General features: G+C 42.7%; 1 pseudogene; it reads left to right on the top strand.

Moving 5' to 3' along the window:
* The first annotated feature begins 6904 nt into the window (after positions 1-6904).
* On the top strand, positions 6905-7147 carry LOC110290383 (annotated as a pseudogene).
* Positions 7148-10454: the final 3307 nt, after the last annotated feature.

Below are 10454 nucleotides of genomic sequence, written 5' to 3'. Positions count from 1 at the left end.
GATAACCATGATCAGTACAACTTATAGAATAAAAAAGAGTTTATTTTGGCTTATGGTTCCAGAGAATTAGCATACGTACTGCCAGAGACAACATGGCAGCAAGCTGAGAGAGCTTATTTTTCACCACAAACACAAAGCTGGTTAAGAGAATTGGAAATAGGGTGAGGCTTTATAATCTCAAATCCCACCCCAATCGATGTACTCCCTTCATCAAGGCCACGCCCCCACAAGTCTTCCCAAACTGTGCCACCAACTGGAAATCAAATTTCCAAATACTTGAGCCTATGGGGAACATTTCTCCTTTAGACTTCCATACTTACGTTCCTTACATGTAAATTTTAGCTCAATAGTAACAACCAACTCTTTATTATCAACTGTTGCCCAATTTAGTTATAGTCAAAACTTGATGTAATACTGGACACCTAAAAGGAAGAGAAGAGCAGAGAGATATCAATGTTTTGACTTTGAGAAGAAATTGTCGCTGCTGTATTCTTAAGCATGTCAAGTAGGTGGTGAATAGCTCTCTGGAGTGTATTCTTTAGCACCATTCATCCTCTTGGAGGTTAGTTAATGTAGGGGAGGGGGGTGAAGCAGGGGAGGCTGCCACTGTCCCAGGTTTCATCTTGTCTTAGTCAGGATTTCTATTCCTACACAAAACAACATGACCAAGAAGCAAATTGGAGAGGAAAGGGCTTATTCAGCTTACACTTCCACTATGCTGTTGATCACCAAAGGAAGCCAGGAGTAGAACTCAAGCAGGTCAGGATCTGATGCAGAGGCCATGGAGGGATGTTACTTACTGGCTTGCTTCCCCTGGCTTGCTCAGCTTTCTTATAGAATCCAGAACTACTAGCCCAGGGATGGCATCACTCACAATGGGCCCTATTACCCTTGATCACTAATTGAGAAAATGCCTTACAGCTGGATCTCATGGAGGTATTTCCTCAGGGGAGGCTTTCTCTGTGGTAATTCCAGCTTGTGTCAAGTTGACGCACAAAACCAACCAATACACATATCTCCCTGTGTGCCTTCCCTTGACATCTCATTGTGTCTTTTTTGGAAAGATCTGAGCCCACACATCACTTGGTTGAGAAGAATCATCATACGCGCATTTTCCTGAGTGAAGCGGGCAGTCTAGACTGTGCAGAAGGCCAGGATCCATGATAGCCATGGTCTACCATGATTGGTGGGTGGATACCAGCAAACAGGAAAAGCAGCAGATTCTGAGAGTGGAGGCTTGTCTTCAAGACCTGGGAGAGATGAGCAACTCAGTATGAGAAGTCTGGATTTGGTTGTATAAGGTGAGAAAGTCCGGCAAAACCATTTGCCCCTAACTTTCCTCCATGCGTGGAGATTCCGCATTGTGACTTGTTTTGTGTGTGAGGTAATTTTGTGTGCCAGATTTTGGCTATAGTGCTGTGAAGTTAATTCTTGGATATGACTAATATCCAAATAAGAATGAACAAGGGAAATTATACTATCGTATTGCAGGTGGACCTTCAGAGAAAAGGGCCCAGGTGCTTGAAAAAAGGCAGAATTCTGCCTCCAAGTGATGTCATTCTTGTTTCCAAAGTTACCTTTCCTCTTGCTCTACAGCCTGCAGGCTGCCTTGCAGATTTTAGCTTTGCTAGGTCCATGGGTCTTTGTGATGGTTTGTCTATTCTTGGACCAGGGAGTGGCACCATTTGGAGGTGTGGCCTTGTTGGAATAGGTGTGACCTGGTTGGAGTAGGTGTGTCACTGTGGGTGTGGGCTTAAGACCCTCACCCCAGTTGCCTGGAAGTCAGTCTTCCACTAGCAGCCTTTGGATGAAGACATAGAACTCTCAGCTCTGCCTGTGCCATGCCTGCCTGCATACTGCCATGCTCCCACCTTGGTAATAATGAACTGAACCTCTGAGCCTGTAAGCCAGCCCCAAGTAAATGTTTTTTGGTTTTTTTTTTTTTTTTTTTTTTTTTTTTTTTTTTGTTTTTTTGTTATTTTGAGACAGGGTTTCTCTGTGTAGCCCTGGCTGTCCTCTGAGCCATCTTGCTGGTCAGATTTAAAAAAAAAAAAAAATTTTTTTTTTTTTTTTTTTTTTGTATAAGACTTGCCTCGGTTATGGTGTCTGTTCACAGCAGTAAAACCCTAACTAAGAAAGAAGTTGGCAGAGAGGGCTATCCCTGGCCCTCATAGACTTGTTCAAAAACATGAGTCTATGGGGGCCATACTTAAACATAGCATAATGCAAATGCATTTAGTCAATGCCTGGATCTAAATTCAGCTGAGTAGGGTCTTGCCTCAAGGTCCCACTCCCTTAATCTGTTATTTCCTAGAACACAGGATTTTGCTCCATTTCACTTCCTGGTATGTCTTTAATACTCGAACCATATATTTTATATTTTGCCTTTCTAAGCTTGCTATGCTTGTTCAAACTTCTCTTTGTGAGACTTAACCAGAGAACAAAGTCTCGCTGGGCTTTTTTGAAACTTCCTTTGTCAATGCAATTAATGCAATTAATCCAAGTCTCTTCACCTTAGCCTCAGGCAGACTTTTCAGACAAGGGCAAAAAGTAGTCACATTCTTCACCAAAATACCACAAAACCAGTCTTTATGCCACATACTGAAAGTCTTCTCTTTTGAAATCTCTTGGGCCAAGCCAACACAGTTCAAATTACTCCCAGCAACAAAGTCTTCCATATTCCTAATAGGATGACCCATTAAGCCCCATTTAAAGCATTCCACTGAGTTTCAAATCCAAAGTCCAAAAATCCACATTCTTTCAAATAAAAGCATGGTCAGGCCTATCAAAGCAATACCCCAGACCTCCAGTATTAACTTCTGTCTTAGTTAGGGTTTTACTGCTGTGAACAGACACCATGACCAAGGTAAGTCTTATTTAAAAAAAAAAAAAACATTTACTTGGGGCTGGCTTACAGGCTCAGAGGTTCAGTCCGTTATCACCAAGGTGGGAGCATGGCAGTATGCAGGCAGGCATGGCACAGGAGGAGCTGAGAGTTCTATGTCTTCATCCAAAGGCTGCTAGTGAAGACTGACTTCCAGGCAACTGGGGTGAGGGTCTTAAGCCCACACCCACAGTGACACACCTACTCCAACCAGGTCACACCTATTCCAACAAGGCCACACCTCCAAATGGTGCCACTCCCTGGTCCAAGAATAGACAAACCATCACAGTCTTCTTAAAACTTCCTCTCTCCCTGTCTCTGCCTCTCTCTTTTCCTTTCTCTCTCTCTCCAGCTATATATTATCTTTCTCGCCCTGTCTTTCTCTCTGTCTCTCTCTCTCTGAAATTTATATTGAGAGTTTGTATTAATAAGTGTTCTCTAGAGTAACAGAACTTATGGAATGATTCTTTTTTCTCTATATTTGTACACACACACACATATATGTGTATATATATGTAATATTTAATAGACTGACTTATAGACTACAATCCAGCTAATCCAGCAATGGCTGTCTGTGAATGAAAAGTCCAAGAATCCGGTAGTTGCTCAGTCCACAAGGCTGGATGTCTTGGCTGGTCTTCTGTATACACTGGATCCCAAAGAACTAGGGTCTAATGTCAGTGGAGAAGTGGACCTACTAGCGAGGTGAGGGCAAGCAGACAAAGAAGAAAAGCTTCTATCCTCCTTCCATGTCCCTATATAGGCTCCCAGCAGAAGGCATGGCCCAAATTAGAGGTGGGTCTTTCCACATCAGAAGATCTGGATTGGAACTGTGTCTTTCCATCTCAGAGATCCTGATTATAAGTGGATCTTCTCACTTCAAATTAAGAAAAAAAAAATCCTTCACAGATGTCCCCTGCACTTTTAGGTTTCAGTTCCTGATGTCGTCAAGACAAACAAGTATAGCCATCATAGAGTTTAAACAGATATTTTGAGAAAGTTTTAAAACACACACACACACACACACACATGTCCTATTTCTCTGGCAATCCTGACTAATATAAGGTCTAATTGTCCATTATCACCTCTGAAACCCTTTGCCTCTTCCTAGCCTTCGACCCAAATCTAAGCTCATATTGCTTAATATACCTTTTGGCAATGATGATGGCTTCAAGTCAAAAGAAAGGAATTGCATTCAAGGAGTTTAGCTAACATGTATGTGCTTTTGATTTGACGTATATTTATGGGTTTGGGGGTTTTTGGTTTTTTTGTCCTTCTTTTTTTTTTTTTTTTTCAGCTAGAGGGCCTTTTTAGGGATCAGTCTCTGCCAGCTGCACACAGAGCACACCGACCCTGGCTAATGGATTTGCTCACCATGCAGGTAGAAAGTTAAGAAACCAGGTCCACTAATTCCAGATCCAGCTTATTACTTGACACTAGAAAGTTAATGTGGTAATTCCCTTAAATAATGACTTCTTAGAAAACTTCCCACTGCTTACATAAAGACCTCACTGGCACAGCTATGCTTCTGCTCTGGCCACACACTTGGGCATGAGTTTTTGGACTATGATCCTATCTAGTTCTCGCTGGCTCTTTGCCCCACAGCAGCTGACACAGCACATTCCTATTCATCTGGGATAACCTTCTCTTGGGTTCTGACTCTTGTTATTCCTGCCTATGTGTGTCATCAATGCTCGGTGACTAGTGACGCAGTGCCCTCATTTACTGGAGAGAGCCAGGCAGCTACAACTAGACCTGGACTTAGGACTTTTGTTGTTTCTCTGATGGAAGCTAGTACACACATCTTGAGCCCTGGTATTCACGTCTGGGATGGAGTGTTCTAAATTCAGTCCTCTTGGCTCTACTTAATTCCCTTTTCACTTAGGACCCAGATTGCATGGCCACCATACCATATGAAAGATGGGCAGATAAACACCGTGACATCCTAAGAAGATGGCATCATGAAAATGACCTATGGGATGACCCATCCCTGAGTATTATACAGGATGGATAAAGGAGAAGAGACTGGCTAGCATGCTAATCCACTAATTGAGATATATGATGTGTAAGGCTTGGCCTAGGTAGTGACCATAAGAAATGATGAATTACATTTTTATGTAATTAAGCTACTATTTGCATAAAGATGTTCCTTGAAGAATAATTTATAATAGCAAAAGCTTTCAGTTACTTAAATATCCAATAGTGAAGGAAATAATTTAAATAAAGACCACGTAATGAAATATGAACTACACAAACTACTTCAGAGGCTATGCATAAAAAGAGGAAAGTACATGTTAATTAATAGATGCAGTGTCACTCTTAAAAGTAAGATACAAAATATATGTGCAGTTGTCACATTGTCTATAAATGTATTCCAAAAGTATGTATAAGTTGTACCATATGGTAATAGTATTTGCCTAATAAAGATTAAAGTATGTGTGTTTTTTTGTAACAACCTATAATATAGCTGTAGTAGTTTGCGTTACATAGTTATGACCAAAATTCCTGAAGAAACAACTAAGAGGAGGAAGGACTTATTCCGCCTCACAGTTTCAAAGGGCTCATTCCATGTTCTCTTGACCCCATGTGCCTGGGCAGAACCTTATGGAGGACTGGAGCCAGGGACAATATATCCTCATGAACCAGTGACAACCTTCATACGGCTGGGCCACTGCTCCTAAAGTCTCTGTAACTTCCTGACTACAAAGAGTATTCTGTATTACAGTTCCAGAGGGAAGGAGTCCATTGTGACAGGAGGCATGGCATTGGGAGCAGGAAGCCAAGCACTCACATCTCAGCCACAAATAGGAAGTGGGGAAAGGAAATTAGAAACAGTGCACAATCTACGGGCGACCATTCTTGAGCCTATCGGGGACATTTCTCATTCAAACCACCACACAGCCTACGGGATATGTGCATACTGAAACTGTACCATGGCTTTATACTGATTTTTAAGCAGAGCTGGACCCCTGACTCTCCCAGTCCCCCATGTGCTCCTAAGTTGGTCTCACTGTTTCTTTCCCTGTTGGCTGTGACAGCATTAATGGTAAATCAATAAGTTTCAACTACTGTCCAGTGCACAGGAAAATTTTTGTCCCTCTAATACTGTTCTTTTGTTTTGTTTTTATTTATTTATTTGTTTTTTTTTTTAATTTTATTTTTGGTTTTTTTTTTCAAGACAGGGTTTCTCTGTGTAGTCCTGGCTGTCCTGGAACTCACTTTGTAGACCGGGCTGGCCTCGAACCCAGAAATCCGCCTGCCTCTACCTCCCAAGTGCTAGGATTAAAGGTGTGCGCCACCACCACACAGCCCTAACACTGTTCTTTATCTGTGCTTTGAAGTGGTATGAACTCAGTTACTAAAATCATAGCTATGCAAAAAGATTGACCAGAGTTCAAGTCACATCAGTGTGACTGGGCAGGTTGTTTGGTTACCCCGTCTCTGCTGGCTCAGGGTTGAAGTTATTTACTATGTAGTACTAGCAGCTGGTTGAAACAAGGCCAAGGACAGTGTGCTGATAGACTGCTTGTCTCCCTTGACTTTAAACAGCTACAGGTAGAGAAGGATGCTGACCTCTGAGTGGATTCTGTACGCCTCACTCAGGGAGGACAGAGCAAGGTTGTGTTAAAATAAAGCATTTTTCTTGCTACTCAGCCTGTCTTAGCTTTTCTATAACATTTTGGAAGTCACTGTCACCCAGAATTTAAATATTCTGCAACAGAATTTGAAGGCAGAACAATTTATGAAGAGGCTCGATGAATGATATGCTTTGTAGATCTTTCACGATGACAAAGACGAGAAGGTTAAGTAACGCCGAAGTGAGCACCTTATCCACACAGACTAGCTCTCCGAATCCATTTTGTGGCATTGGTGACTTTTCTATCACATCTTCCTGATGCCACGCAAAACTTCTGTGAACCCAGCTATAAGAATGTGAAGGAGATTTGAGTCATTGCGCCAGCCCTAGGCCTCCTGTGATGCGGTTTCCTGCTCCTGTTCCCACCTCCGTGCACCGGCAGGATGGCCTGCAAGCAGATCTACTACTCAGACAAGTACTTCAATGAGCAAGCACTAAGAGTACCGGCATGCCATATTACCCAGAGAACTCTCTAAACAAGTCCCTAAAACTCATCTGATGTCTGAAGAGGAGTGGAGGAAACCTGGTGTTCCACAGAGTCGAGGATGGGTTCATTACATGGTCATGAGCCAGAAGCACATATTCTTCTCTTTAGACGACCTCTTCCAAAAGAATAAGAAAAATGAAATACAGTTGGGGTCATCTAATCTTTCTCAAATTTAATGTATCTGTGTATATCACGTAGTATTCAGTGAATACTTGAAAGTGTACAAACCTTTCGTCCATGCCTGTGCATGCGCTGTGTTCTTCACGGCAACAGAGCCCAGGCAAATGCAACTGCAAGTGGGTTGTTTCAAGTTGTTCAAGATGAACTTTCTTGTAGTCTTTTCTTAATGTAAATGCCTGTTTTACTTTACCTGTTACTTTTGTTAAAGAAAGTCTGTATATTGCATTAAAAAAAAAAAAAGAATGTGGAAGAGACCAGCTTTCCCTGGGTCACGTGAAGGACACCCCTCCCCCCACAGCCACAAAAAAGACACTGTAATAAATAAAAGGCTGTGGTCAGTAAGAGCTGACTAGGAAGGAGAGTAGGATCCTCACCTGAGGCCGTCTCTCTCTCTCTCTGTTCTCTCTTTCTCTGTTTTCTCTCTGTTTTCTCTCTCTCTCTGTCTCTCTCTCTCTCTGTCTCTGTCTCTCTCTCTTCTCTCTCTCTCTGTCTCTCTGTCTCTCTCCGTCTCTCTCTCTCCTCTCTCTCTCTCTGTCTCTCTCCGTCTCTCTCTGTCTCTCTCTGTCTCTGTCTCTCTCTCTCTCTTTTCTCTCTCTCTCCGTCTCTCTCTGTCTCTGTCTGTCTCTCTCTCTCTCTCCTGTTTTGCAGCTGTTGGTGCCAGAGAGTAATCGACAAAGTTCGGAAGTTCTTACTGCTTCTCAGAGTCATTTTCTGTATTATGTTAATCTGCCCCCAAATTTTAGCACCTGTCCTCTGTCACGCAGATAGGAGATTCTCACTTCAGTAATCTCAAGTGTGTCTTCAAGAAAATAACAAATCAAGCTGACATTGCTTGCAACCACAAGGCCTACTGTAGCTTGGTAGGACAAGCATAGACTGAAGGATGCTCTTAGAGTAGCGATTCTCAACCTTCCTAATGCTCTGACCCTTTAATATATGTTCTTACATTATGGTGAGCCCAACCATAAAATTATTTTGTTGCTATTTCATAACTGTAACTTTCCTACGGTTAGTGAATTGTAATATTAATATCTGATATGTGACCCCTATGAAAGAGTCCTACAACAACCCTCCCCCCCCACACACACACACAAAGGGTTCACCACCCACAGGTTGAGAGATCTGCCTTGGCATAACTGGCCTATTCCTTGGAAAGTAACTGTATTTTTATAAGAAAATCCTGATGGGACACTGGACTTATCCTAGCTGAAAGAAGGGATATATAGAAGATTACCTGATCCTCTAAACTGAGTCTATCTCTAAACTGGCCAGTTACTCCTAGGACATACACTCAAAGCTCATTGTAGACTCTTCCTCTGATGTGTAGTGTACAGCCTACAATATAAAATGTTTATTTTATGATTTCACTTTGTCTCACGAAGGATTTCTGGTCCTAAATGTTTTGGCATCATTTGACCTCTATTGACCTCTTGACCTATTGACCTCCTTTCTATGGCTCTATGCTTACTTCATCCTTCTAGTTGCTGTCCTTTAGGGACAGATTCTTATTTTTGTTCAGAGCATCTTGTTGTGCTCTTCAGGTTACCTCTTGCTTCAGCTTTCTGAGCCAATGTTTCTTTCTGGTACATCCTATCATCCCTTGTGAAATCTGGCATTACCTTCTATGGCATGAACTTTCACCCTGGCCATGTTAATCAGCACCGAATATAGTACAATAATTTGCAAGTCCACGGTGTTATCAGGACAGTGTCACCATAGCAAGCTTACTTCTTCTGTCTCACAAAGCTCTGATCCAGTGACATCATGAAAGAGGTCTCTTGTGCCAGGCGGTGGGGGTGGATGAATGCCTTTAATGCCTGTACTGGGAAGGCAGAGGCAGATGGATCTCTTGAGTTTGAGGCCAGCCTAGTCTACAGAGTTCCAGGATGTTCAGGGCTACACAGAGAAACCCTATCTTGAAAAAAACAAAAACAAATCCAAACAAACACCAAAAAAAAAAAACCACCACAAAACAAAATACAAAAACAAAAACAAAAGAACAACAACAATAACCCAAACAAAATAAAAACAAAAAGCCAGCATGGTGTGCTGATAAATGCAGTTGGCTATTAATAGTGCATATTCTGTCACTCATGGACCTGATCTCTGTGTTTTGTTTTCTGTGTTTCTCTCTGTCCTTGACTCTAAGCTTTTTCTTCTTGATGGATCCAGGAACTTATGGATATGCTTGACCCAACTCTTCTCCTTGGTATTTTGACAGTGGCTCTTACTGTCTTTATTAATCTGTCACCCTGCTTACAATTGTGGAACAATTAAGTTGTCTTCCCACAAATGATCCATGTCTCCCTCAACCACTTTACCTGACACTGGTTGCAGGCTATGCTCTTTAATGGTCTAGAGTTGCGTGTTGTTTTCTGCTACCACCTTTATTCTGGGAGGTGTCCACACTGCCAGCCCCCACCGGGCTTCTGTTTTACTCTGCCCGACTTTAGCTCTGGGAGGTGGCCGATGATCTCTCAGTCCCCACCCGGGTTCCCTTTAATCCTCAGATAAATGACACGCATACACAGTTTGTTTCTTTTCCACTTGCCTGGTTTCTGCCATGCTTTGGAGGGAGAAGAGGGGAGCAGCCATTGAGGTCTCAGGAGGAAATGGGACCTGTGGCCACTACTACAGGCCTGGTCATGGATGTTTGGCAGGGACCAGCCACTGAAGTTTAGGGCAGGTGGGAGGAGCAGAGATGAAAATATTAAGGACCAGTTTTCCTGGCAGGAGATAGTAACACCCAGCAATTGTACCCTAAGGCAAGTTGAAAAGGAACAAACTGTGTGTATGTGTGTTTTATCCGAAGATTAAAGGCAAGCTGGGCGGGGGCTGGTAGCGCAGACACCTCCCAGAGTAAAGTCGGTAGAGTAAAACTACATGCAACAGCATAGCTGATTTCATGGCTGTGGTGGTTTGAGTGAGAAATGTCCTCCATTGGGTCAGGTATTGAACACTCGGTCCCCAGTTGGTGGTTCTGTTTGGGGAGGTAGGGTGCACCCTTGCTGGAGGTAGTACATCACTGGGTGCAGACTTTATGAGAATAATAGCTTCCAGTTTGTGCTTTCTGTTTGTGGTTGAAGATGTGATCTTTCAGTTTCTGCTCCAGCTGCCTGCTGCCACGCCTCCCTTGTAGTGTGTACTCTCCCTTCTGGAATTGTGAGCTAAAATAAGCTGTTTTCCGAAAGGCACTCTTGGCTGTGGTTTTTTATAACAGCAACAACAGTCTTGAACAATGGGCAATGGAGTCTTTTCAGGAACGT

This window comes from Mus caroli, chromosome 2 (assembly GCF_900094665.2).
Source record: "Mus caroli chromosome 2, CAROLI_EIJ_v1.1, whole genome shotgun sequence".
NCBI classification, from domain to species: domain Eukaryota; kingdom Metazoa; phylum Chordata; class Mammalia; order Rodentia; family Muridae; genus Mus; species Mus caroli.
Note: the sequence above shows the minus strand (reverse complement) of the source record. Positions and strands in the feature narration are given on the sequence as shown.